This window comes from Zea mays, chromosome 4 (genome assembly GCF_902167145.1).
Source record: "Zea mays cultivar B73 chromosome 4, Zm-B73-REFERENCE-NAM-5.0, whole genome shotgun sequence".
NCBI lineage: Eukaryota > Viridiplantae > Streptophyta > Magnoliopsida > Poales > Poaceae > Zea > Zea mays.
In genome coordinates this window covers 236,658,052-236,684,923 of record NC_050099.1, presented here as the reverse complement: position 1 = coordinate 236,684,923, position 26,872 = coordinate 236,658,052, and the positions used below count along the sequence as shown (strand labels likewise).

Here is a 26,872-nt window from a genome sequence, read left to right as displayed (position 1 = left end):
TAAATTGTGTAAAAAATATTTGGATCGTGACATTACATGCAGTTGTAGCAACCGTGTATCAGAAAAATAGCTGGTAAGTATATACATGAAAATTCTAGCAACATATGTATGCTTGTAGAAACAAGTAAAAAAAGGACATTGGAAAATATGTTAACAATACTCCCTCCGGTTTCCTATTAGTTGTCGTTTTGGATAAGGTTCGAGTCAAACTTATAAAATTTTGACTACAAATAACTATTTTGTTATTTAGTTTTGGAACCTAATATTTATATGCACCAATTTGTCATAAAAAGTACTTTTATAAAAGTATAAATGTATTAAGAGTTCATTTGTATTTTAACAAAAAACATTGGTCAAAGTTATATTTTGTAGACCGTGTCGTTGTCCTAAACGACAACTAATAGGAAACCGGAGGGAGTATATATTTAGTAGGTGAAAAGACGTACAGATATTGAGAAGGTAATAAAAAAAGGCCAGCCGACCAATAGAAGAGTGACGTACGTGGACCTCCACTTGAGCGTTTATACCTGCGGGATAATAAACGCCGGCCGACCAATAGAAATCTAACCGCTCCTATTAAAAAGGGTGACTGGCGCTTTTACCGTAGAAAATACTCTCACGTGGCCGGGGGGACGGACTCGGACTCTCGGAGAATATAATCCAACCGGCTCCTCCCTTGCTTCTCATCTCACCTGTAATTTCGTCCTAGCCAGTCTTCCCTTGCCCTAGGATTGCGCCGCCGCCGATCCGACCGGCTTCTCCCCGCCCGACGGCCGCGATGTACAACGGCATCGGGCTGCAGACCGCGCGGGGGTCGGGCACCAACGGTTACGCGCAGAGCAACACGTTCTTCGTCAAGCCCCGCTCCACCACATCCGGCGGGGGTCCGGGCGGGCCCCACAGGCCGCTGCCCCCCGACGCCGCCGGCGCGGATGGCGGCGGAATGCGAAAGCCCAACAAGGAGATCCTCGAGCACGACCGCAAGCGCCAAGTCGAGCTCAAGCTGCTCGTGCTCAGGGACGCGCTCGAGGAGCACGGCTACACCGAAGACGAGATGGAGGAGCGCGTCGCGGAGGCGCGCAAGGCCGCGGAGGCAGAGGCGGCCTAGGCCGTGGCAGCGGAGGTGGCAGGGAGCGGTCGTGGCGCCGGGCGAGCGCCTCTGCCCGGCAGAGGGTATGGATCTGTTGGCGTCGTTTAGGTTTCAGATTGCTGAAGATAAGGCCAGATGTCGATTATCTATCCAGACCTGGATGTAGTGGCTTCTAGTATGGGAGACTTCTCCAGTGAAATCACACGGACGATAATACATACGTATGGATCTGTTTATATGTTCGTGCTTTGTCTATCTTTTGGATCGTAAAATCATTTATCAGTCCCAAGCTTTGCACATATGGGAAGTATATGGCTATCTATAGTGATTTACTTTCAGTCTATTTTACTGCATGTTGATGGAGTGGATGGTGGTGGAAGACAGTTATTCCATGTAGTTTGTTTAATTTTATATGGATGCCTACAACTAGTTTTTCCTGACTTTGTCATCTACTCATCTCTTATAAACAAAAAATTATCGTTTGCAGCTGGTGTGATTAACCAGTTTCTAGCTTTGGATGTGGATAGTTTACTGCATGCCATGATTTCATGCATTCTTGTGCAAATGTGAAAAAGTCTGCATGCCATGATTTAGAGCTTTTCTAAGGAATCAAAGCCAAGCATCCGTGGTCATCTCTACAACATTGATTTGATGAATTGATGTCCTACGAAAAGCTTGGTCAATGGGAACATAGTTTGCAGCTATTGTGGATGATGAAAAAAAAGTGGACTGAAAATATCTGTAGTGTCTTAGAATCAATGTGTGATAGGTGATTATGAGGTTACGTTGCTGGCTAGCTAAAAGTTGCTCTTAAAGTGTACTAGCGCATGATTAATCAAAGGTGCTCGCTTGACAGTCTGACACATTCACACATTCATCTGTTATACGAGCTTGCATCTAGGGATCTCTTTGGACTGAAATAGATGATATATTAGAGGTAATACTTCCTATTTTTTGTTATTTTATCTCTGTTCAATGGCAAAGACTAGAATCACATTGGAGTTTTTGTACTACTTTCATACCAAAAGATTGGACGGGTGGCACTCTGACTTAGGTTCCTCAATAATGCTACATTTATCGTTGCTTAATTCTATGGTTAGGAACAATACTGTGGCTGGATGCAATGATGAAATTTCTTATTAGGGCTAGTTTGAGAACTCCATTTTCTAAGGGATTTTTTTATTTTCCAAAGAAAAATAAACTAATTTCACTTGCAAAATGAAAATCCTTGCGAAACTAGGTTCCCAAACTAGCCCTTATTAGACGTGTTTTCCAGTTTTTCTTGGTCATACGAATGCCTTGTGATAGCACGTCCACGTCATCGCCTTCATTCTTTAGCTTCCCATCGGCTACAACAGCTTCCTCTGGATAATATTGCCTCTCCAACAGTGTTGGGTTTCTTCTAGATAGGAAACGAAGTGGCAATGTGACAAAAGGAAAATAAACATAGTGATTCACAGCGTTCTAGAGCCCATCGTCACCGGCCGCTCCTCCCCCGATGCGGGGGATGCCACCGACGGTAGCGCCTGCCTCGTCATAAACCTAGCCGCTCCAAGATCGCCGTTGCCTCCATCGCCTACATGGCGAACCTCAACCTAGAGCTTGGACTCGCGCTATTGGGCGCTGGGCTCTCCACTGTAGCACCCCTTCTTCATGCCACGTGCTTGGTCAAATGGCGACACGCTTGCCTACTCCCACTGTCGCACGCTGCGGGACTCAATCGAAATATGGAACCCATTTGGCGATGACGGCGTGTCTGCAAGGGTGCGCCACAAGCCGACAACTACTATTCTACTAACACACACACACACATATATATATATATATGTGTGTGTGTGTGTGTGTGTGTGTGTGTGTGTGTGTGTAAAGTAGGACTAACAGTGAAACGCCCATAGATAAGAGAAAGCAAGAGATGCGCATAGGATGTCTATAGAAATATTTAATCGGTTCCAATGGTTTATTTCATCCACAATAGTCGATATAGTAGGCTACTTAAAGTCATGAACCACAACCCATGTAATAAGTTGTCCATCATAAAGAAGGAGCCCACTATTAATCAATCGAGAAAAAAGATGAAGCATGTCGATGGCGAGCAGTCATGTTACACGCTTCTAAATTGATTGTTCAATATACCTACCCACTCTTTGATTCCTTAGTGCATGCAGAAGATCCAAATAGGAAAAAACTTAAAAAGTAACTTAACAAAGATGAGGGTTTGATGTTTTGTGTATGCTCTCGTGCTCGCGAGGCGGGTGAGATCACACACCTTATATAGGAGGGTCGGGAATGAAAGCAGTAAGCTTAGAAGCTACAAGGCTAGGAACGTTATGAACACAGAGAGTAGAAACTCTCATTGTTACTCCTCAAAATCAACAATGAAGACGATCCTTGTAATGCCTCCATCAATCAGTCCATGTGACAAAACTAAGTCTGGTCCGCATCAAGTTAGATCGCTCCAAGGGAGCATTAGATTTCTCCCTCCATTTGGGAGAGTTTGCTTTCAACCATTCCCACTAGGAGAAAACTCCCCTTATATATTAACTTTTTAAGCTTAATAACCTGATAATAAGAGTTAATCCTTTATTTGCCCCTGTTTTCGGACTCTATCCTTCATATGTCCTTGACTAAACATGTTTTCCCCACATTCTAGAGTTTCAAATTCTTTCCCCTTTGTACTTTTTTTGTTATTGTGGTTACCTTTTACCATTTGGACATGCATGCCCTTAGCAACATGTCCCTTATTTGTCCCTATTTACTCTTTAAATACGAGTTCTTTCTTATTTTTATGATCGAACATGATAGATTTAACAATATTTTCTGACAACATAATATTATGCTAACAAATTATTGGAATATGGATCAAGCAAATTTGACATCTAGCAAGTTCAAATTTCGATTACATTCCATCCAACAAGTAGTGTCGGAACAAAATAGAGTTTAGAACATTCCTTTCATGAACCAGTTTTGGAACAAAATAAAATCCATTACACCCAACGAGGCTTTTGATTCTGCCACATCCCTTTCATGGACCAATTTTAGAGCAAAATAAAATGCACACACTCAACACGTATTGGGCTCTTGACGCATCAAGAACCCTCTAACTTGTTGGAGGCATCTACATTTGATTCATCAACTTGTAAATAATTAAATTCAAGAGCATTCAATGTTCCATCCTCCAATTGATTTGAGGCAGCAACACTTGATGTCTTCTTGCTTCTCCTCCTATGTGCAACATAGTAAAAGGTAGTTGAGAAAAGTATAAGCACACCTCATCATGCAAATTCATAAGCTTAACCGAAAGAAAAGAATGGTTATGTACCTCTTATTCTTTGGCTCATCATCTACATCAAGTTGGCCTCTTTTGCATGTTCTCCAACGATGACCTGTACCTTGGCATATAGAGCATTTTGATGGTGCCATCTTTCTACCCCGACCCCTCATGGTTGTAGCATAAATCCAAAATTCACTTTGGGCCAATGATCTTGATTCGTAAGTGGTGGAATGACTCTAGCACATGACAACTTGAATTTCTCAACATTGTAGTATGGGTGTATAAAATCAGCAATTTTGTTGTTTGGAAGTGAAGTGATGAAAGCAATGACATGAAAACGATGCAATCCAGTTTATACTACTAGGTGAAGTATATTAGTCTTGCATACAAAACGAAAAAAACATACGAATACCAGTTGCATGTGCACATGCACAGCGCATTGCATGAGAGAACTGTACGCATACATTGTAGCATTCCATTTAAGTTACATTTCTAAAAAGAAAAGTATTTAACTTTCAGCTTTAAACAAGGGTTTCTAAAAAGAAAAAACCTGCCACACAAACAGGTACTTAAAACCTTGAAGTTTATTTGTACAGAGTTCAAGATTAATCTAGTTAAAAACAATTAGTAGATAAAATTTATACAGCTAGTTTGCACTAACCAGTAATGCATTGAGGCTCATAAAATCTGAACTGATACAAGTGATACCGATTCATAGAAAACCATTTTCATATTCTTTCATAAATGCCAGTAGAAGAAGCTTTACACAGGAAACACCAAGTCAAACAAAGTATATGAACAATCACAAAAACAGAAACAATCACATTATTCCAGCTTGCATCCAGATTGCCCAACACTACCATGGACCACATATCAACACGTATATGAACTACACTGCATGAATATGAACCCGAAGGAGCCAATTTGAATCTAGACATTATCAATAGCAGGCTTCCTGCTAGCAGGTTATTAATATATCTTGCATCGTTAAAACATAGAGGAACAAACAAACTTGCTCAGCTACAGATCATGAACATATAAAATTCTCAGAGAAAAAAGAACTATACAACAAAGAAAGGAAAACATAGTCAAATGAGACGTATTGAGATCATAAACAGCTCACTAGCGTTTCTATCGCTACCAGGATGGGACCAACTGAGCAAGTATTAAAATTACAACCCCAATATATCTATTCATTAAGGTAGTGAACAAAATTAGTAAAACAACTTACCATGGACCCAAATGACTCTGACATGGTGGACACGACAACGATTCCAGGTTCAGCCATTTTATCAAACACTTGACAAGCGCCACACTAAAGCTGTCTTCTCCTCATCGGGACTACAGAGGTCCAGCCTGCTGCTGCTGTACCACAGCTGGGCTAGTGCTGACGGGAGAGGTGAGGGAAGCCATGGGGGCGGCTGGAGGACAGGCGCTGGTGCGAGATTGGGAAAGGGAGCGAGAAAACGCAGCTGCTGCAGGTGATGCCGTTAGGGAGCAGGGGCGAGCTTAGCATGGGGAGCAGATGTGACGACATGTTTGCTGTTGGGATAGGGCATCACGGCGGGGACGACCGGCTCCAAGAGCAGCGAGGGGAAACGACGACCGGCTACAGGAAGGGCGTCGTCGAAGGCAGCGTCGCGGCCGACGTCGAGGGCGGCCCGCAGCTGGCGTCGAGGGAGAGGCCAAGGGCTTGACCGCCTGAGAGCCGAGAGGGATTGAGGAGTGAGGACGCAGGACGGCAGGAGCAGGATGCAGGAAGCAGAAGCGCCGGCGACGCGGCGTGGAGTGAGGGAGAGGCCACGGCGGCGGCGTGCCTCGTGTGGAGATTGGAGAGGCCTGCTGGGCAGTGGTAATTTAGGTTTCTAGGCGGCTACTAGGGTTAGGTAGATGGCCCCTAGTGCGCCTTAGGGTTAGGGAGAGTTTTTTTTTATTTCCAAATGCATTTTTAAATTACTCAAAAATTCATAAAATTTTACCAAATGAATAATAAATATTTGAATAAATTATTATGAATGCAAATAAATAATAAACATTTGAATAAAAATTTATTACCCTATTTAATATAAGCATAAAGAACACATTTGCATACTATAGTCATGTCTATACATAAACAAACCATGAAATAAACATACAAACAATATTAGAAAGAAATAAATCACCACGCAATTTAGCGATCAATGTTTACTTGTTTTAATTAATTTTTAGTCACTAACATCTATAGGTATGTTCAGGCTATAAGATTTGATAGTGATCCTTGCTCTATAGCGACCCACCGCTAGTCCCCGACGACATCTATAGCGACCAACCATAAGTTGTTAAATTTCTAGACTTTTAGCGACCAACCGACCGTTGCTACAAAAGGATTTAGCGACTGACCGTCGGTCTCTAACCTTTAGCAACCAACAGTTGGTACCTAATAAGGGTCGCTAAAGATCAACCGTCGTGTAGTGCTTCTACATGCACTACACGACGGTTCACTTACAGCGACCTACGGTTGATTGCTAAAATGGCCTTCAGCGACCTACGGTTGGTCGCTAAAAACTTTTAGCGACCCATAAGGATGGTCGCTGTAAGTGTCGTCGCTAAAGGCTTTAGCGACCGACATCTTTTTAGCGATCGACCGTCCGTTGCTAATATTGTATATTTAGCGACCAACCGTGGGTTGTTGTACTATAGATTTAGCAACCAATCGTGAGTCGTTATACTATACATTTAGCAACCAACAGAAAGTTGCCCCTAGTTATAGTCGTTAATAATGATAATATACCATTAATTAACATTCAACAACTGCTACATATACAAAAGCATCATAAATCACCAATTTTTATACACATAATCACATAGATATACAAATTTAATTAGTATTGCACAATGATAGATCCACATCACATAAACCATCAACAAGCACCACAACAAAATCATTCACAAAACCTACACATGTTATTATGTTTTGCACATATTTGCAAACACTTTACAAAATCATTCACAAAAGTACTAACGCTTCAAGTGATTCGCAAAAGCCTTCATAAAAGCACTCCAACTTCTTGTATCCTCTTGTTTTAAGGCACAAGCTTGTAGGGGTTGTGATGTCGCCACTTACTTGATGCTAACAAGACATTTCTTTCACCAAAGCCATCTTCAACACTTCGCCTATAAAAAGATCTATCTCTTTTTCAATTGCATGTCTGCAAGACAAGTGATAATTGCAATAAGTAACATGATATGTTAACCAGAAGGTATGCTAGCACCAGAAACGACCAAAGAAGATGGTATGCTAGGAAAGATATTTTGGGAATAGCTTCCATTTATCCTAGGGAATCCCTTTGGCAAATTTAAGGTCAATCGGAGATGGTTTGAGTCTTTTTTTACTTTTGAAAGCATTTTTTGCGGGGTTCTGAATCTACATGTACAACTGGGCAACAAGTGGAACTAGTAGAAATAAAAATAGTGTATAAATAAATGGACTAATTTAGAGAGCTGGTTGGCAATGCTCCGTATAAACATAGTCTTGGGGTGTTGATGCGTTTCTGTTTTTACACGCAAAAGTTCTTTCGCAGTTTATTTTTACTAGCAAGTGCCGTGTGTAGAGTAGCTCAAGTTTGGCAATGCAAATTTGCTCAAACGAACCATGCAACCCCTAGGCCAGGGTACTGCTAGATCTGTCACAGGAACTACTTGAGCATGTTGTGTATATATGTACGTCTGTCTAGCTATACACATAAATATTCATAGAAAATACAGATAGTTAAGCGGATGAAAAAAAAGAACCCAACGATATATCATGCATACAAAGCTATTTTTATATGGAAGGAACGACATACCGAAAGATAGAAATAGAGTTACTAAAGAAATTCAGGTGCCCACTTTTTTGTTTTCCTGTTAGGCATATGTTCCAGAATCGCCGTGAAAAAATTGGCTTTCAGTTTATTTTTTTAGACTACCTGGCTGGCCAGACCTCAACTAATTAACACATTATGTGACATTGACATAAATATATTTAGATGACAAAACCAAAATTCAGCTAATATAAGTATAGCTGCCGACTACGAGAAGCATTCAAACAAAAGTTTCAGAAGGATTGGAGGGGCAGCCCAAAGTCCATGGAAGGGTGGCATCAAACAAGCAGCTTGGGTGTGGACAACTCAGGATCTTGTTGGAGCTGATCACACAGTCCAGCATGAAGGGCCATTGCATAACACTCCGCTTGATGCCGAGCGCTCCCTCCTAGACTGATCTGCGTCGATCAGCGTGGTGGTGTGTTGCCGCCTGTCTGTCTGGCTGGCTCTCTCAAAGGCATAACACTATGCCTGCCTGTCCTCGATCGCCTTGCGTGCGTGTCCTTGTCCGTTCCGGCGTCGTCTTCCGGCCAGCGCCCGTGTGCGCCATCGCTGTCCTGTCCCCGCGGTAAAACCGAACGCGCAAGCACACTCCCGGTCCTGGCAGCACCAATAAACTCAACCTCGCCGGCGGGGTGGGGCGAGGCGAAGCAAAGCAGCAGACGAGAGTTTGGAAAGCGGGAGGTGAGGAGGCACGACGTACCGGGACGAGGAGGCCTAGTAGGGGAGATGCGATGCGAGGAGCTGGTGTCAGAGCGGGCTACTGGTCACCGCCGGCGCGTTGTGCGTTGCCCTGGTCCCCGCCTCCCCGGACCGGACCCCGGCCGCCCCCTCCCGCGGTCCCGCTCGGCCTCCGCTCCGAACTCTCCTGCAGATGGGACTGTGAGATGACCCGTCGCGCGCCGCGTAAAAACCACTGGGCATCGAGCCACTTCCGGGCGTGGCAATGGCACAGGCTCACATAGTGGCACTAGGGTCGGTGCAGGTGCGTCGGGGGAGAGCGGCTCGGCCAGGGCTCAGCCGTTGCTGCTTGGTCAGGACAGAGAGGAGCGAGGTGAGGGAAGGGAGAGGCGGCGGCGGCGGCTGGGAGAGAAGCCCGGGAGCGCGCGACTGCTAGGGTTAGGTAGATGGGCCCTAGTAGGCCTTAGGGTTAGGGAGGGTTTTCTTTTTTTTATTTATTTCGAAATGCATTTTTAAATTACTCAAAAATTCATAAAAATTTACCAAATAAATAATAAATATTTGAATACATTATTACGAATGCAAATAAATAATAAACATTTGAATAAAAATTTATTACCCTATTTAACGTAATAACTAATATCATATAAGCACAAAGAACACAGTTACATACTATAGTCATGTCCATACATAAACAAACAATGAAATAAACATACAAGCAATATTAAAAAGAAATAAATCACCACGCAATTTAGCGATCAATGTTTACTTGTTTTAATTAATTTTTAGTCACTAACATCTATTGGTACGTTCTGGCTATAAGATTTGATAGTGATCCTTGCTCTATAGCGACCCACCGCTAGTCCCGACGACATCTATAGCGACCAACCATAAGTTGTTAAATTTCTAGACTTTTAGCGACCAACAGACCGTTGCTACAAAAGGATTTAGCGACTGACCGTCGGTCCCTAACCTTTAGCAACCAACAGTTGGTACCTAATAAGGGTCGCTAAAGATCAACCGTCGTGTAGTGATGTGCAAGTCCATGCATTTAGATCAACTATAACTCTACAAGCCAAATTTGGATCCATCCTACATGCAAAAAATGTGAACAATTTTTTTTGAACGTAATGGCAGGAGCTCTTCCTTTCCATTAAGAAGAAGATTAGAATTGAACCAGTTTTAAGGAAAATCGGGCCCGAAACCTACACAGAGAGCCCAAACAACACAAGCAACGGCAACTCCACACACAAAGCTCATCTAGAGTCATCGTTGCCGAGCTCAACACAAGGTACGAGCAGCTCCGACTTCGCTAGATGGATCGCACACGGCCAAAAGAACACGACACCTACACCTAACACCTTAAACCTGGCACCAAAAGAGGAGGACCGCGACACGCCATCGTTGCCAGGCCTCAACACACCCACACTCGAGGCAGCTCCGATTCTTCACCAGCGATCTTGATCGAACACCCACCTCCGGTTTTTGCCCGACCTCCAAAACAATCTAGACCAGAGGAAGGGGGTTCGCCTCATGTCATCGTTGCCGAGCCACATCCCCTAACGTGATATCTTCGACTTCACATTGCAAACCCCACCTCCACCCGCAATCCAGACGCTGGAAAGCGAAAGCATCAACCGAAGGCAACGTCGAGGCCGAGACAAGCGCAAACGTGATGCCTTCAGGAAGGGAGTGATGTCTAGGACGCACCGTCACATGTCCAAGATGGACCGTGCTTTCGCCCATGAAAGACAGAGCAATGCGGCGTCCTCAACAAGGGAATTGGCGCCCACGAGCATCACCATCGCCGAGACTTTCGCCCAAGATGCCCTCCATCACTCGAAAGGCCAGGACCCTAGGTCAAAGCATGCAACCACCGCCATCGCCATCACCCTGGCTTCCGCGTAAACCCCTCCAGAGAGGCACCGACGCGTCGGCTACCGCAGCAGTCGCAGAGCTACATCGGCTGACATCCCCTCCGGTTGGGCACACGGAACTAGGAACACCTTACCGTGTGCGCCACACGTGTTGCCATTGAAACCACGTTGAGAGCATCACCTTTGCAACTGTCACTCGCACGCAGCACGCCCCCAGCTCCAACCTCTCTAGGCCGCCAATCCACGCAGCTGTAACCGCCACAGCCCAGAACGGCCAGAGACGATGGCACCCAGTCACGGCCGACGTAGACGCAGGCCGTCGCCGTCATCACCACACCAGCCATAGCCACCGCCGTGCCGGCCATGAAGGTCGGCCGACCTCCGCCGACCCCAAAAGGCCAAAAGGCACCAACAAATAGATCCGCTCATGCCCCTCATCCCGGACGGCTGCCAGCATCACGAGAGATGCACCATCGCGTCCTGCACGCCCGCCAAGGCCGGTGGACCTATGCACCCGTAGCTATAACCGCCGCCTCCATGAAGCATGTCGCAGTTGCTCGCCGACGCACCGCACAACACCCCTCAGATCCTTCCTAGGGGGCACCGGATCCGCCACAAGAGGTTGTGGATCTAGGCGACGGAGTGTCAAAGGAGCCCCTGGGGCCGTCGGGGAAGAGCGCTGCCACCTCCCTCAATGTGTTGAGCATTTAATCACCAAAACAAATAGAAATGACCCAAGGGCACATTTCCCTTTCAATCTCCCCCTTTTTGGTGATTTATGCCAACACATAAAAAGCAACTTAAAAAGGCACTTACATACCTAAATATGAGCCAACTTTCGCAAATTGAACTTAAGTCAACACCAATAGAATAAGTATATGATTTGACATATTTGGATCATTTTGCCACCACTTGGTTTATTTTCGCAAAACAAATTGATTTTCTTTCTTCTATGTCAAAAACACTTTATTTTTGCAAATCAAGACATTTTTCAAGACTAGTTTTGATCAAAAGCCAAGAGCTCCCCCTTTTCCCATAGAGATTTCTCCCCCACAAAAGAATTTTGATCAGAAGACAATTACTAAACACAATATTTTTTGAAATTCACAAGTGGCGGTTAATCCAGTTGCTTTGGCCTTAATTTCTCCTCCTTTGGCATTAAGCACCAAAACGATAAACTAGGGGCCATAAAACCTCATGGCCTCACAAAAGAATTGCAATTTAAGAGTAAGAGGGCAATGAACACCAAGGACAACATGAACATTGTACAATGATACCGTTATGCAGTGGAAGCATTTTTTGTTGTTCAAGTCCACCATTTCCCTTTCAATCCACTGTTGAGACTACACCAAAGTTACTTAAACAAACACATTAGTCTCAAAGGGTCAAGTTGTGGCATATCCTCCCCTAAACATATGCATCATTTGCACAAGGACTTGTGAGGTCCGGGGATGATGTTTTACAACTTGAACACCAAAATACGTAATTAAGCTTAAAATGATATGATCAAAAACATAAAAGACATATATGCTATAGATTAATCAAAGTTCCACGAATCTAAGACATTTAACTCACTACGCAGCTTACAAAACATTTTCTCACTTAAAGGCTTAGTGAAGATATCATCTAGCTGGTGATCGGTGCTAATATGGAAAACATCAATATCTCCCCTTTGCTGATGATCTCTTAGAAAGTGATGTCGGTTGTCTATGTGCTTAGTGCAATTGTGTTCAATGGGATTAACCGCTAAGTGTATTGCACTCTCATTACCACATAGGAGTGGGACTTTGCTCAGATTGTAGCCGAAGTCCCGGAGGGTTTGCCTCATTCAAAGTAGTTGTGTGCAACACTGATCTATGGCAACATACTCCGCCTCAGTGGTGGATAGGGCAACAGAGGTTTGTTTCTTTGAACTCCAAGACGCCAGGGACTTTTATAGAAACTAATAAATCCCCGATGTGCTCTTCTTATCAACCTTGCACCTGGCATAGTCGGAGTCTGAATATCCAATCAAGTCAAAGGTAGACCCCTTAGGATACTAGAGCCCGATGTAAGGCGTATGAACTAAATATCGAAGAATACGCTTTGCAGCCCCATAGTCGGATTGAAATCTAGCACATATGCAAAGATCCTATCATAGACCAGTATACCTTTTGATCTACAGACTTACCTCCTGTGTTGAGGTCCAAATGTTTGTCAGTTCCCATTGTCGTCTTAGTAGACTTTGTTTCCTTCATCCCAAACTTCTTTAGTATATCTTGTATGTATTTTGTTTGAGAGAGGAATGTCCCTTCCTTGAGTTGCTTCACTTGAAATCCGAGGAAGTAAGTCAACTCTCCCATCATGGACATCTTGAATTTCTGTGTCATCACCCTGCTGAACTCCTAACATGACTTTTGATTAGTAGAACCATATATTATGTCATCAACATATATTTTGCATATTAACAAATCACCATTGCAAGTCTTAGTTAAAAGAGTAGGACCAACTTTCTCGACCTTGAAAGCATTAGAAATAAGTGTAAGGAAAATGGACCCCGGGCCATTTGGCTCAAAAGGTTTTGGTGTTTGATGATCAACATAACCTGTCGATAGAGGGTATGGATCAACATAACCTGTCGACAGAGGGTATGGAGCGGTCGTGGCGCCGGGCGACCGCCTCTGCCCGGCAGAGGGTATGGATCTGTTGGCGTCGTTTAGGTTTCAGATTGCTGAAGATAAGGCCAGATGTCGATTATCTATCCAGACCTGGATGTAGTGGCTTATAGTACGTATATTAGTATGGGAGACTTCTCCAGTGAAATCACACGGACGATAATACATAGATGTCTTAAAGAGGAATCCCATATTCGAATTGTAGGTTCTGTTTATATGTTCGTGCATTTGTCTATCTTTGGATCGTAAAATCATTTATCAGTCCCAAGCTTTGCACATATGGGAAGTATATGGCTATCTATAGTGATTTACTTTCAGTCTATTTTACTGCATGTTGATGGAGTGGATGGTGGTGGAAGACAGTTCTTCCATGTAGTTTGTTTTATATGGATGCCTACAACTAGTTTTTCCTGACTTTGTCATTTGCAGCTGGTGTGATTAACCAGTTTCTAGCTTTGGATGTGGATAGTTTACTGCATGCCATGATTTCATGCATTCTTGTGCAAATGTGAGAAAGTCTGCATGCCATGATTTAGAGCTTTTCTAAGGAATCAAAGCCAAGCATCCGTGGTCATCTCTACAACATTGATTTGATAATTGATGTCCTACCAAAAGCTTGGTCAATGAGAACATAGTTTGCAGGTATTGTGGAATGTGGATGATGGAAAAAAGTGGACTGAAAATATATGTAGTGTACAATCAATGTGATATATAGGTGATTATGAGGTTGCTGGCTAGCTAAAAGTTGCTCTTAAAGTGTACTAGCGCATGATTAATCAATGGTGCCCGCCTGACACTAGGGGTGGTAATGGATCGTGATGCAAATGCTCCTTCACAATTTGTTATGGTTCTAAATTATTTTTAGTTAAAAAATGAATAGAAATAGAGTCTGTCTCTAATCCGATTCGATCCTTAAATTTTATAGCGGAAAATATAGAGCCATTGTCATCCACACATTCATCTGTTATACGAGCTTGCATCTAGGGATCTCTTTGGACTGAAGTAGATGATATATTAGAGGTAATACTTCCTATTTTTCGTTATTTTATCTCTATTCAATGGCAAAGACTAGAATCCCATTGGAGTTCTTGTACTACTTTCATACCAAAATATTGGACGGGTGGCACTCTAACTGAAAGTCGCCTAGAGGGGGGTGAATAGGCGGAATCTGAAAATTATAAACTTAAGCACAACTACAAGCCAGGGTTAGCATTAGAATTGTAAATGAGTCCGAAAGAGAGGGCGAAAACAAATCACAAGCAAATAGATGGATGACACGGTGATTTGTTTTACCGAGGTTCGGTTCTTGTAAACCTACTCCCCGTTGAGGTGGTCACAAAGACCGGGTCTCTTTCAACCCTTTCCCTCTCTCAAACGGTCACCTAGACCGAGTGAGCTTCTTTTCTCAATCAAACGGGACACTAAGTCCTCACAAGGATCGCCACACAATTGGTGTCTCTTGCTTTGATTACAATTGAGTTTGGAACAAGAAAGAAGGAAGAAGAAAAGCAATCCAAGCGCAAGAGCTCAAATGAACACAAATGTCTCTCTCTAGTCACTAATTTGTTTGAAGTGATTCTAGACTTGGGAGAGGATTTGATCTCTTTGTTTGTGTCTTGTATTAAATGCTATAGCTCTTGTATGAGGTTTGAAGGCTGAAAACTTGGATGCAATGAATGATGGGTGGTTGGGGGTATTTATAGCCCCAACCACCAAAGGAGTCGTTGGTGGAGGCTGCTGTCGCATGGCGCACCAGACAGTCCGGTGCGCCAGCCACATCACCCAGCCGTTGGGTTCTGACTGTTGGAGCTTCTGACAGCTGGGCCACCGGACAGTCCGGTGGTGCACCGGATAGTCACTATTTACTGTCTGGTGCACCTTCTGGCTCTGCTTCTGACTTCTGCGCGCACTGTAGCGTATTAACTGCTCGTTGCAGACGACCGTTGGCGCTGTGTAGCCGTTACTCCGCTGGCACACCAGACAGTCCGGTGCTACACCGGACAGTCTGGTGAATTATAGCGGAGTGGCTCCCAGAATTCCCGAAGGTGGCAAGTTCGGAGTCGGGTTCCCTGGTGCACCGGACAGTCCGGTGCGCCAGACCAGGGCACACTTCGGTAGTCTTTTGCTCTCTTTGTTTGAACCCTTTCTTGGTCTTTTTATTGGTTTGTTGTGAACCTTTGGCACCTGTAAAACTTATAATCTAGAGCAAACTAGTTAGTCCAATTATTTGTGTTGGGCAATTCAACCACCAAAATTAATTAGGAAAAAGGTGTAAGCCTATTTCCCTTTCAATCTCCCCCTTTTTGGTGATTGATGCCAACACAAACCAAAGCAAATGTATAAGTGCAGAATTGAACTAGTTTACATAAGGTAAGTGCAAAGGTTACTTGGAATGAAACCAATAATTATTTCTACTAGATATGCATGGATGGCTTTCTTATTTAAAATTTTGGACCACGCTTGCACCACTTGTTTTGTTTTTGCAAATGTTTTGGAAATTCTTTTGAAAGTCTTTTGCAAATAGTCAAAGGTATATGAATAGGATTTTGAGAAGCATTTTCAAGATATGAAATTTCCCCCCTGTTTCAAATGCTTTTTCCTTTGACTAAACAAAACTCCCCCTTAATGAAATCCTCCTCTTAGTGTTCAAGAGGGTTTTAAATATTAATTTTGAAGAGGGTATACCAATTTGAAATTATATCAAATATAAGATACCAATTGAAAAATCTTTTCTTAACACAAATTGAAATTGGTGGTGGTGCGGTCCTTTTGCTTTGGGCTAATACTTTCTCCCCCTTTGGCATGAATCGCCAAAAACGGATACTTGTGAGTGAAATATAAGCCCTTTCTCAAACTTTCTCCCCCTTTGGAAAATAAAATAGGAGTGAAGATTATACCAAATTAAAGAGCGTTACGGAGTGTCGGCGATGATGAATAGTTTGATGGAGTGGAGTGGAAGCCTTTTGTATTCGCCGAGGACTCCATTTCCCTTTCAATCTATGACTTAGCATAATAGTCACTTGAAAACACATTAGTCATAGCACATGAAAGAGATATGATCAATAGGTATATAACTGAGCTATATGTGCAAAATGTCAATCAAAATTCCTAGAATCAAGAATATTTAGCTCATGCCTAAGTTTGGTAAAGGTTTTCTCATCTAATGGCTTGGTAAAGATATCGGCTAATTGATCTTTGGTGTTAATATAAGCAATTTTGATATCTCCCCGTTGTTGGTGATCCCTCAAAAAGTGATACCGAATGGCTATATGTTTAGTGCGGCTGTGCTCAACGGGATTATCTGCCATGTGGATTGCACTCTCATTATCACATAGAAGAGGAACTTTGGTTAATTTGTAACCATAGTCCCTAAGGGTTTGCCTCATCCAAAGCAATTGCACGCAACAATGGCCTGCGGCAATATACTCGGCTTTGGCGGTAGAAAGAGCTACAGAATTTTGCTTCTTTGAAGCCCAAGACACTAGAGATCTTCCCAAGAACTGGCAAGTCCCTGATGTGCTCTTTCTGTCGATCTTACAACCCGCCCAATCAGCATCTGAATAACCAATTAAATCAAAAGTAGATCCCTTGGGTTACCAAAGGCCAAACTTAGGAGTATAAACTAAATATCTCAAGATTCGTTTCACGGCCCTAAGGTGAACTTCCTTAGGATCGGCTTGGAATCTTGCACACATGCATACAGAAAGCATAATGTTTGGTCGTGAAGCACATAAATAGAGTAAAGAACCTATCATCGATCGATATACCTTTTGATCTACGGATTTACCTCTCGTGTCGAGGTCGAGATGCCCATTAGTTCCCATGGGTGTCTTGATGGGCTTGGCATCCTTCATCCCAAACTTGGTGAGTATGTCTTGAATGTACTTCGTTTGGCTAATGAAGGTGCCCTCTTGGAGTTGCTTCACTTGAAATCCTAAGAAATACTTCAACTCCCCCATCATAGACATCTCGAATTTTTGAGTCATGATCCTGCTAAACTCTTCACATGTAGATTCGTTAGTAGACCCAAATATAATATCATCAACATAAATTTGGCATACAAACAAATCATTTGCAAGTGTTTTAGTAAAGAGAGTAGGATCGGCTTTTCCGACTTTGAAGCCATTAGCGATAAGAAAATCTCTTAGGCATTCATACCATGCTCTTGGGGCTTGCTTGAGCCCATAAAGCGCCTTAGAGAGTTTGTAGACATGGTTAGGATACTCACTATCTTCAAAGTCGGGAGGTTGCTCAACATAGAGCTCCTCCTTGATTGGTCCATTGAGGAAGGCACTCTTCACGTCCATTTGGTAAAGCTTAAATCCATGGTAAGTAGCATATGCAAGTAATATACGAATTGACTCAAGCCTAGCTACGGGTGAATAGGTTTCACCAAAATCCAAACCTTCGACTTGTGAATACCCTTTGGCCACAAGTCGGGCTTTGTTCCTTGTCACCACACCATGCTCATCTTGTTTGTTGCGGAAGACCCACTTGGTTCCTATAACATTTTGGTTAGGACGTGGAACTAAATGCCATACCTCATTCCTCGTGAAGTTGTTGAGCTCCTCTTGCATCGCCAACACCCAATCCGAATCTTGAAGTGCTTCCTCTATCCTGTGTGGCTCAATAGAGGAAACAAAAGAGTAATGTTCACAAAAATGAGCAACACGAGATCGAGTGGTTACCCCCTTTTGAATATCGCCGAGGATGGTGTTCACGGGGTGATCTCGTTGGATTGCTTGGTGGACTCTTGGGTGTGGCGGTCTTGGATCTTGTTCATTTGCATCTCCCCCTTGATCATTGTCGTCTTCTTGAGGTGCCTCATCTTCTTGACCTTCTCCTTCATCATCTTGAGCCTCATCCTCGTCTTTGAGTTGGTGGAGACACTTGCATGGAGGAAGATGGTTGATCTTGTGCATGTGGAGGCTCTTCGGATTCCTTAGGACACACATCCCCAATGGACATGTTCCTTAGCGCGATGCACAGAGCCTCTTCATCATCTAATTCATCAAGATCAACTTGCTCTACTTGAGAGCCTCTTGTGCACTAAGATTTGTTAAGCCTTTAGTTTTGAAGCTTCGGCTTTGAAAATAGTTTTTAGTGTCTCCGAAGATGCCTGAGGATAAGAAGAGTGCTGCTGAGATGAAGCTGAGCCTGGACGAAGAGAAAAACTTGGGGTTTCTTATAGCGATGTCAAAGACCAATACAGAAAAAATCACTAAGGAGATTCTGGAAGGTTTGTCTGAAGATACTGATGACAGTGACAGCTACGATGTGGACAGCGGTGGTGAAGACTCCGAAGATCGTCCCTGGCGACCAAGCCATTCAGTTTATGGTAAATCAACTATCAAAGAGAATCATCTTGTCAACATGAGAGGAAGGTATTTCCGGGATTTATCCATTGTGAGGGCCGACGAAGGGGAAAAAACGTGCCCACACCCTGAAGAAAATGAAGTCGTAGTGTACCGAAGCTTTTTGAAAGCTGGACTGCGATTTCCCTTGAGCAGCTTCGTCATGGAGGTGTTGAAAATTTTCGAAGTCTATCTTCACCAACTTACCCCCGAAGCAATCATCAAGCTGAATATCTTCGTGTGGGCCGTGAGAAGCCAAGGTCTGCAGCCTGATGCAAAAAGCTTCTGCAATATACACGAATTATCATACGAAACAAAACCTTGGGGTAAGGAACAGTATCACAATAATTTTGGCTGCTACAGTTTCGTTTCTCGGTCCGGGTCAAGCTGCCCCGTGCCAGCCTTTCGGAAGAGATGGCCCGGCGACTGGATGACAGAATGGTTTTATGTGAAGAATGATCTGACAATACGAGAAGATATCAAAGGTATAATTATGCGCCCTATCTGGCAAAGCTTCGGCCTTCGGAGGCCGAAGGTTGAAATGAATGAAGCTGCCGAAGAATGCCAGAGGGCCTTCGGCGCAGTCTGCTCTTTCATTGGAACGAGAGACTTAGTACAAGAGCATATTGCCTTCAGGGTGTGGCCGCTTGCGGAGAAATGGGAAATGCCACAAGAAACTGTAAAAGAGGCCGACGAAGGTGGACTTATCAGGTTGAAGTACACTTTTAAATTTGGAGATAAATTCGTTGAGCCAGATGATGACTGGTTAAAAAGTATTGAAAATTTAAGTGATGAACTGCTTGGGGCTTATTCGAAGGCCGAAGACACTGCAATGTCAGCAGCCTTCGGAGGCCAAAAAAAGAAGAGGCTGAATCGGGTATTTGATGCAATCGGATTTGTCTACCCTGACTATTGCTATCCCATTCGAAGGCAGAAAAGAAAAAACACAACCTCTGCAAAAGAAGAAACTGCAACTGCTCCTAGCGAGCCAGAACCGAAAAGAAAGAAGATAAAGGTCCTTACACATCGGCCGCGCTATATTGAACCAGCTTCGGTGCCTGAGTTTACCGGAGAAACTTCTTCGGCCACCGAAGCTGAAAAACCAGCCGAGCCAACCTTGCTGCCAGAAGTCGCAGAAACGGCCGAAGTGCCAACAAAAATAGAATTGGAACAATCAAAGATTTTGTTATCAGAAACGAAAGAGAAGGCTGAAGCGCCGTCCACAGAAAAAATGGAAGAGGTAAAAGAAGCAACTGAGGGATCCAAAACATCAAAAGTTTTGAGTCCTGCAGCAAACATTGAGACAGTAAAAAATCAAAAGGTGCCAGCAGTGACTCCGAAAAGAAAGAGAATGGCTAATGTGCTAGATGTACTGGAAACTATCAAATCTTCAAGCACACCTCCGAAGAGGGCTGCTGTCATTCCTGAAACAACAACTGAAATTTCTGGTTCTAAAGCTTCAGGGCAAGAGACTGAAGCCGAAGCTGGGCCCTCAGAGCCTGCAAAGATAAAATCCTTGGAAAGTGAGGCAGAAAAAATAGCAAAGCCAACTTTTGTTGAAGAAACCGGTGTCATTGCCCCCGAAGCATCCCCCAAAGTTCGTGATTATATTGTTCGTCATGCTTCGGGGAAAAAATTATCAGAAAAAGAAGAGCAAGAGGCCCAGCACTACGCCCAAAAACTGAAATATCCAAAGGGGGCGTTAATATTCAATGGCAGTGGAGAAGAAGACTTCTTGTATTGTCTCCCCGACAGCAAGGAGATTTCTGTCTGTCGGGAGATGAGCAGGAGCTTCGGATTCCCAACTTTAGAAGATGGGCTTTCGGTGCTGTCGAAGAACGATCTGGCCGACAGCCTAGCTTACAATAGCTTAAAGGTGCGACAAATGAAATCCTTGTATTTTTTGTTGAGTCCAAAATTTTTCGTTTGTTTAAACCTATTGACACAGACATATTTCTCTTTGCAGGGCTTGATACTTAGCAATGCTCTCAGGGCACAGAAAGATGCTGAAGACGAAGGGTGTTCTATAGCCCTGAGCAACCTTCGTTCCGAAGTTATTGAACTGAGGAACGAAGGTCTCGAAAAAGATAAAATTTTGCACTCATTGATAAATAAAATAAAAGAGGACGAAGCTGCTTTCAAAGGTCAAGCTGAAGCTCAGAAGCGGGAAATTGAAGATCTTCGGAAACAACTGGCCAGAGCCAAGGAAGAACGCATACTTGAAGAAACAAAGCGAGAACTCAGCGACCAATGGGCCGATCACCTAGAAATAACTGTTGAAGAGCTTCGTTCGTCCAGAAAGAGATGCTATAACAAATCTATAGAGTGTGTTAAGAAGTTAAAAGCTAGCTTCGCCAGGGTTGGCGCCTTCTCAAGCGAAGAAAACTTTACGAGAGGCAATCCCGAAGGTCCCATCGAATGGATCGACCACGAAGCTGAGGCCTTCGAAGAAATTTTAAATAGCCGAGGAGATATATGTGCCTTCTCTGGTGCCAGAGGGATTGCCACCATCTTAGAGAAGAAGGGCTGCGAACATGTAAAAATTTTAACACAGTCCGAAGCTGCTTTGTCCTTTGAAGATGCAAGAGATCCTTCGGCCGAAGCTAGTATAATTGGTGGAAAGTTTTTTACCGATATCTGGGATAATGGTGGCCGAGAAATGGCCGGAGAAATTATTCGAAGAAGTGAAAAGGGCATTCACGATGCTAGAGAAGTAGCTGAGGCTGCTGAAAAGAGCGCAGAGGCCGAAGGTCATTTAGGTATTAACTAATAGTTTTTATTGTGTTGTAATCTTTTAGGCTTTAAGATTTGTTTGCGATTTGTAATAGCAATGTAGCCGTATCCTGTTTTACTTCAGATCCTGCTAAAATGTCTTCGGGCCCTCAGCCGAAAGGAGACGATGAAATTAAAAAGATGGCTGAAGATATTATGGACGAAGTCGTCAATCGGCTCCTGAACGAGGCTGCAGAAGTCGTTTTGAGAGAAGATTAAGTATTTTTGTGAAAACTTCTGAAATGTAATATACTGTAACATTTTGTAACCCCAAATGTAATATACCTATTTTTGTTAATCAATTCTTTACGATGCATGAAACTTTACACGTACCGCTTTTGAGTCTTTGACGAAAAAACACCTTCCCTTCTTTTCATGCTTCGTGAAGAAAAATTTATCTTTGTCACAACAATATCCAATGTTCTGATGAATAATATCCAGGCTTCGTGAAAATATTTTCCGAAGCTACACTTCCGAAGATCAATGATGTATCTTTTTGTGACTATGATTTCTCCCTTTTTTCAAAGCGTTCTTCTGTAGATTGATAATGTGTCCACCTCTTGTGCCATGTGCAAAATGATGTATGATGCTTATGCTATGCGAAATGATGCGATGATGTTATGTTATGTGAGATGATGTTTATTTCGAAGATACATACACATCCCTGCAATAAAACACAATCTTTTATAAGCCTCCCTTAGGAGCTTCTTCGCCTTTTACTTCAGCGGAATCAGCGTTTATTTTTTCGCTGTAAGCCTCCCTTAGGAGCTTCTTCGCCTTTTACTTTCAGCGGTATTCGCGTTGACTTTTCGCGCTTCGCCTTTTACTTAGGCGGTATCAGCGTTGACTTTTCGCTGTATGCTCTGCATTCCCTTTGGAACGACTTTGGAGCAGAAAACTTACACTGCGCTCCCTTTGGAACGACTTTTTTGTAACTTCGGCAAACTTACTCTGCGTTCCTTAGAACGACTTTTTGTTGCTTCGAAGAATTTTCGATAGTTCGAAGGTCCTCTTTGTTATCACAAGTCTTTGAACTTTAATCAATATAAGCCTGTGAAGAAAATATATTTTCCTTGTAGGAATCAACGAAACTAATTACATGAGACCTAAACAATGTCCTTTATTACAGAAAATAAAACTGAATGAAAAAGATTGTTATTAAGGTAGGATATTTGTCAATAGATGTGCTTTGACTCTGGCACAGTGCTATTGACTGTACGAGCTTCGGACTGCTCTCTGAAGTCCCTCTGGTGTGGAGCATACTGGCTCCCTTCTGGCTGCTGGCCTTGTTGCAATGGAGGTGGAGGTGGAGGCTGTTGCCAAGAAGCTTGAGGCTGACTCGCCGAAGCAACAGAAACTGCAGGATGATTGCCCACATATTCTGGAATGTAGGGCGAATGATACGAAGCTGTATGCATGACCTGCTTCGGCTGAGCTTGTTGTGCTGCTGCTTCAGCTATTTCCTTTTGCTTCTGAATAGTAACATGGCACATCCTGGTAGTATGGCCTTTGTTCTCACCGCAGAATAAGCAGAAGATTCTTCTCGGTTGATCGCCAAATCTTCCTCCAAAGCCCCTGGCGCCTCTGCCTCTTGGAGCTGGTGGTCTGAAGGAGCTTTGCTGTTGCCCCGAAGCCTGTGAGGAACATTGTGGCCTTTGCTGTTGGCTTCCTCTATCATCATTTTGTGTAGAGTTATGAATTGATCTCACGTGCCTCGGGTAGAACCTCCCTCCGAAGCCCCTGGTCATTTCAGAAAACCTGAAAGCCTCCTCCCTTCTCTGGCGAAAATCATTATCGGCCCGAATGTACTCGTCCATCTTCTGGAGCAGCTTCTCCAAAGTTTGAGGAGGCTTCCGAGCGAAGTACTGAGCTGACGGTCCTGGCCGAAGCCCCTTAATCATGGCCTCAATGACAATTTCATTGGGCACCGTTGGTGCCTGTGCCCTCAAACGCAAGAACCTTCGGACATACGCCTGAAGGTATTCTTCGTGATCCTGGGTGCACTGGAACAGAGCCTGAGCAGTGACCGGCTTCGTCTGAAATCCTTGGAAGCTAGTTAACAACAAGTCCTTCAGCTTCTGCCATGAAGTGATCGTTCCTGGTCGAAGGGAGGAATACCAGGTTTGAGCCACACTCCTGACAGCCATAACGAAAGATTTGGCCATGACTGAAGCATTGGCACCATACGAAGATACTGTTGCTTCGTAGCTCATCAAAAACTGCTTCGGGTCTGAGTGGCCATCGAATACGGGAAGCTGGGGCGGCTTGTAGGACGGAGGCCAAGGTGTAGCCTGCAGCTCAGCGGACAGAGGAGAAGCATCATCAAAAACAAAATTCCCATGATGGAAATTGTCATACCAGTCATCTTCGTTGGGGAAACCCTCCTGATGAAGATCTTGGTGTTGAGGCCTTCGGTGCTGCTCATCCTGGGCAAGATGACGAACTTCTTCAGAGGCTTCATCTATCTGCCTCTGCAGTTCAGCTAGCCTGGCCATCTTTTCTTTCTTCCTCTGTACTTGTTGATGAAGCATCTCCATATCTCTGATTTCTTGATCTATCTCGTCCTCTGGTGGTGTCGGGCTGACAGCCTTCCTTTTCTGGCTTCGGGCCTCCCGCAGGGAGACTGTCTCCTGATTGTGGTCCAGTGGTTGCAGAGCTGCAGCCCCAGTCGCTGAAGCCTTCTTCGGCGCCATAACGAAGGTTTATGATCGCCGAAGGTGTTCAAAAAACTCAGAGTGGAAGTGAGTTCACCGGAGGTGGGCGCCAATGTTGGGGACTTGTTCTCAAATGCTATGAGTTAAGAACAAGGCAACATAAAAAATGTTAATCGCTAAAATCCTTCGTCCTTCGTCCTTATAAGTCACGCTCTTCATCACCTTCGTCCGAAAATCATTATATCCTAAGGGAAGGGAAATAATGCTTCGAAGGACGAAGGATTTTAGCGATTAACATTTTTTATGTTGCCTTGTTCTTAACTCATAGCATTTGAGAACAAGTCCCCAACATTGGCGCCCACCTCCGGTGAACTCACTTCCACTCTGAGTTTTTTGAACACCTTCGACGATCATAAACCTTCGTTATGGCGCCGAAGAAGGCTTCAGCGACTGGGGCTGCAGCTCTGCAACCACTGGACCACAATCAGGAGACAGTCTCCCTGCGGGAGGCCCGAAGCCAGAAAAGGAAGGCTGTCAGCCCGACACCACCAGAGGACGAGATAGATCAAGAAATCAGAGATATGGAGATGCTTCATCAACAAGTACAGAGGAAGAAAGAAAAGATGGCCAGGCTAGCTGAACTGCAGAGGCAGATAGATGAAGCCTCTGAAGAAGTTCGTCATCTTGCCCAGGATGAGCAGCACCGAAGGCCTCAACACCAAGATCTTCATCAGGAGGGTTTCCCCAACGAAGATGACTGGTATGACAATTTCCATCATGGGAATTTTGTTTTTGATGATGCTTCTCCTCTGTCCGCTGAGCTGCAGGCTACACCTTGGCCTCCGTCCTACAAGCCGCCCCAGCTTCCCGTATTCGATGGCCACTCAGACCCGAAGCAGTTTTTGATGAGCTACGAAGCAACAGTATCTTCGTATGGTGGCAATGCTTAAGTTTTCTGCTCCAAAGTCGTTCCAAAAGGAATGCAGAGCATACAGCGAAAAGTCAACGCTGATACCGCCTAAGTAAAAGGCGAAGCGCGAAAAGTCAACGCGAATACCGCTGAAAGTAAAAGGCGAAGAAGCTCCTAAGGGAGGCTTACAGCGAAAAATAAACGCTGATTCCGCTGAAGTAAAAGGCGAAGAAGCTCCTAAGGGAGGCTTATAAAAGATTGTGTTTTATTGCAGGGATGTGTATGTATCTTCGAAATAAACATCATCTCACATAACATAACATCATCGCATCATTTCGCATAGCATAAGCATCATACATCATTTTGCACATGGCACAAGAGGTGGACACATTATCAATCTACAGAAGAACGCTTTGAAAAAAGGGAGAAATCATAGTCACAAAAAGATACATCATTGATCTTCGGAAGTGTAGCTTCGGAAAATATTTTCACGAAGCCTGGATATTATTCATCAGAACATTGGATATTGTTGTGACAAAGATAAATTTTTCTTCACGAAGCATGAAAAGAAGGGAAGGTGTTTTTTCGTCAAAGACTCAAAAGCGGTACGTGTAAAGTTTCATGCATCGTAAAGAATTGATTAACAAAAATAGGTATATTACATTTGGGGTTACAAAATGTTACAGTATATTACATTTCAGAAGTTTTCACAAAAATACTTAATCTTCTCTCAAAACGACTTCTGCAGCCTCGTTCAGGAGCCGATTGACGACTTCGTCCATAATATCTTCAGCCATCTTTTTAATTTCATCGTCTCCTTTCGGCTGAGGGCCCGAAGACGTTTTAGCAGGATCTGAAGTAAAACAGGATACGGCTACATTGCTATTACAAATCGCAAACAAATCTTAAAGCCTAAAAGATTACAACACAATAAAAACTATTAGTTAATACCTAAATGACCTTCGGCCTCTGCGCTCTTTTCAGCAGCCTCAGCTACTTCTCTAGCATCGTGAATGCCCTTTTCACTTCTTCGAATAATTTCTCCGGCCATTTCTCGGCCACCATTATCCCAGATATCGGTAAAAAACTTTCCACCAATTATACTAGCTTCGGCCGAAGGATCTCTTGCATCTTCAAAGGACAAAGCAGCTTCGGACTGTGTTAAAATTTTTACATGTTCGCAGCCCTTCTTCTCTAAGATGGTGGCAATCCCTCTGGCACCAGAGAAGGCACATATATCTCCTCGGCTATTTAAAATTTCTTCGAAGGCCTCAGCTTCGTGGTCGATCCATTCGATGGGACCTTCGGGATTGCCTCTCGTAAAGTTTTCTTCGCTTGAGAAGGCGCCAACCCTGGCGAAGCTAGCTTTTAACTTCTTAACACACTCTATAGATTTGTTATAGCATCTCTTTCTGGACGAACGAAGCTCTTCAACAGTTATTTCTAGGTGATCGGCCCATTGGTCGCTGAGTTCTCGCTTTGTTTCTTCAAGTATGCGTTCTTCCTTGGCTCTGGCCAGTTGTTTCCGAAGATCTTCAATTTCCCGCTTCTGAGCTTCAGCTTGACCTTTGAAAGCAGCTTCGTCCTCTTTTATTTTATTTATCAATGAGTGCAAAATTTTATCTTTTTCGAGACCTTCGTTCCTCAGTTCAATAACTTCGGAACGAAGGTTGCTCAGGGCTATAGAACACCCTTCGTCTTCAGCATCTTTCTGTGCCCTGAGAGCATTGCTAAGTATCAAGCCCTGCAAAGAGAAATATGTCTGTGTCA

The 26,872-nt window shown here is 43.7% G+C and overlaps 2 long non-coding RNA genes and 1 pseudogene across 2 annotated transcripts; 1 reads left to right on the top strand and 2 right to left on the bottom strand.

Annotated features, from left to right (window-relative positions):
• Window positions 1-714: 714 nt before the first annotated feature.
• LOC103654767 (pre-mRNA-splicing factor CWC21-like) lies at window positions 715-1,198 on the top strand (annotated as a pseudogene).
• Window positions 1,199-4,009: 2,811 nt separating this feature from the next.
• LOC103654768 (uncharacterized) lies at window positions 4,010-6,232 on the bottom strand. The gene is made up of 3 exons (XR_566321.4): window positions 5,593-6,232; window positions 4,410-4,597; window positions 4,010-4,312 (listed from the first exon to the last, which is right to left on the bottom strand). It is a non-coding gene; the product is annotated as an uncharacterized lncRNA (long non-coding RNA).
• Window positions 6,233-7,159: 927 nt separating this feature from the next.
• On the bottom strand, window positions 7,160-9,365 carry LOC103654769 (uncharacterized). Its single transcript, XR_004857977.1, has 2 exons — window positions 8,904-9,365; window positions 7,160-7,549 (listed from the first exon to the last, which is right to left on the bottom strand). It is a non-coding gene; the product is annotated as an uncharacterized lncRNA (long non-coding RNA).
• Between the last annotated feature and the right edge of the window lie 17,507 nt (window positions 9,366-26,872).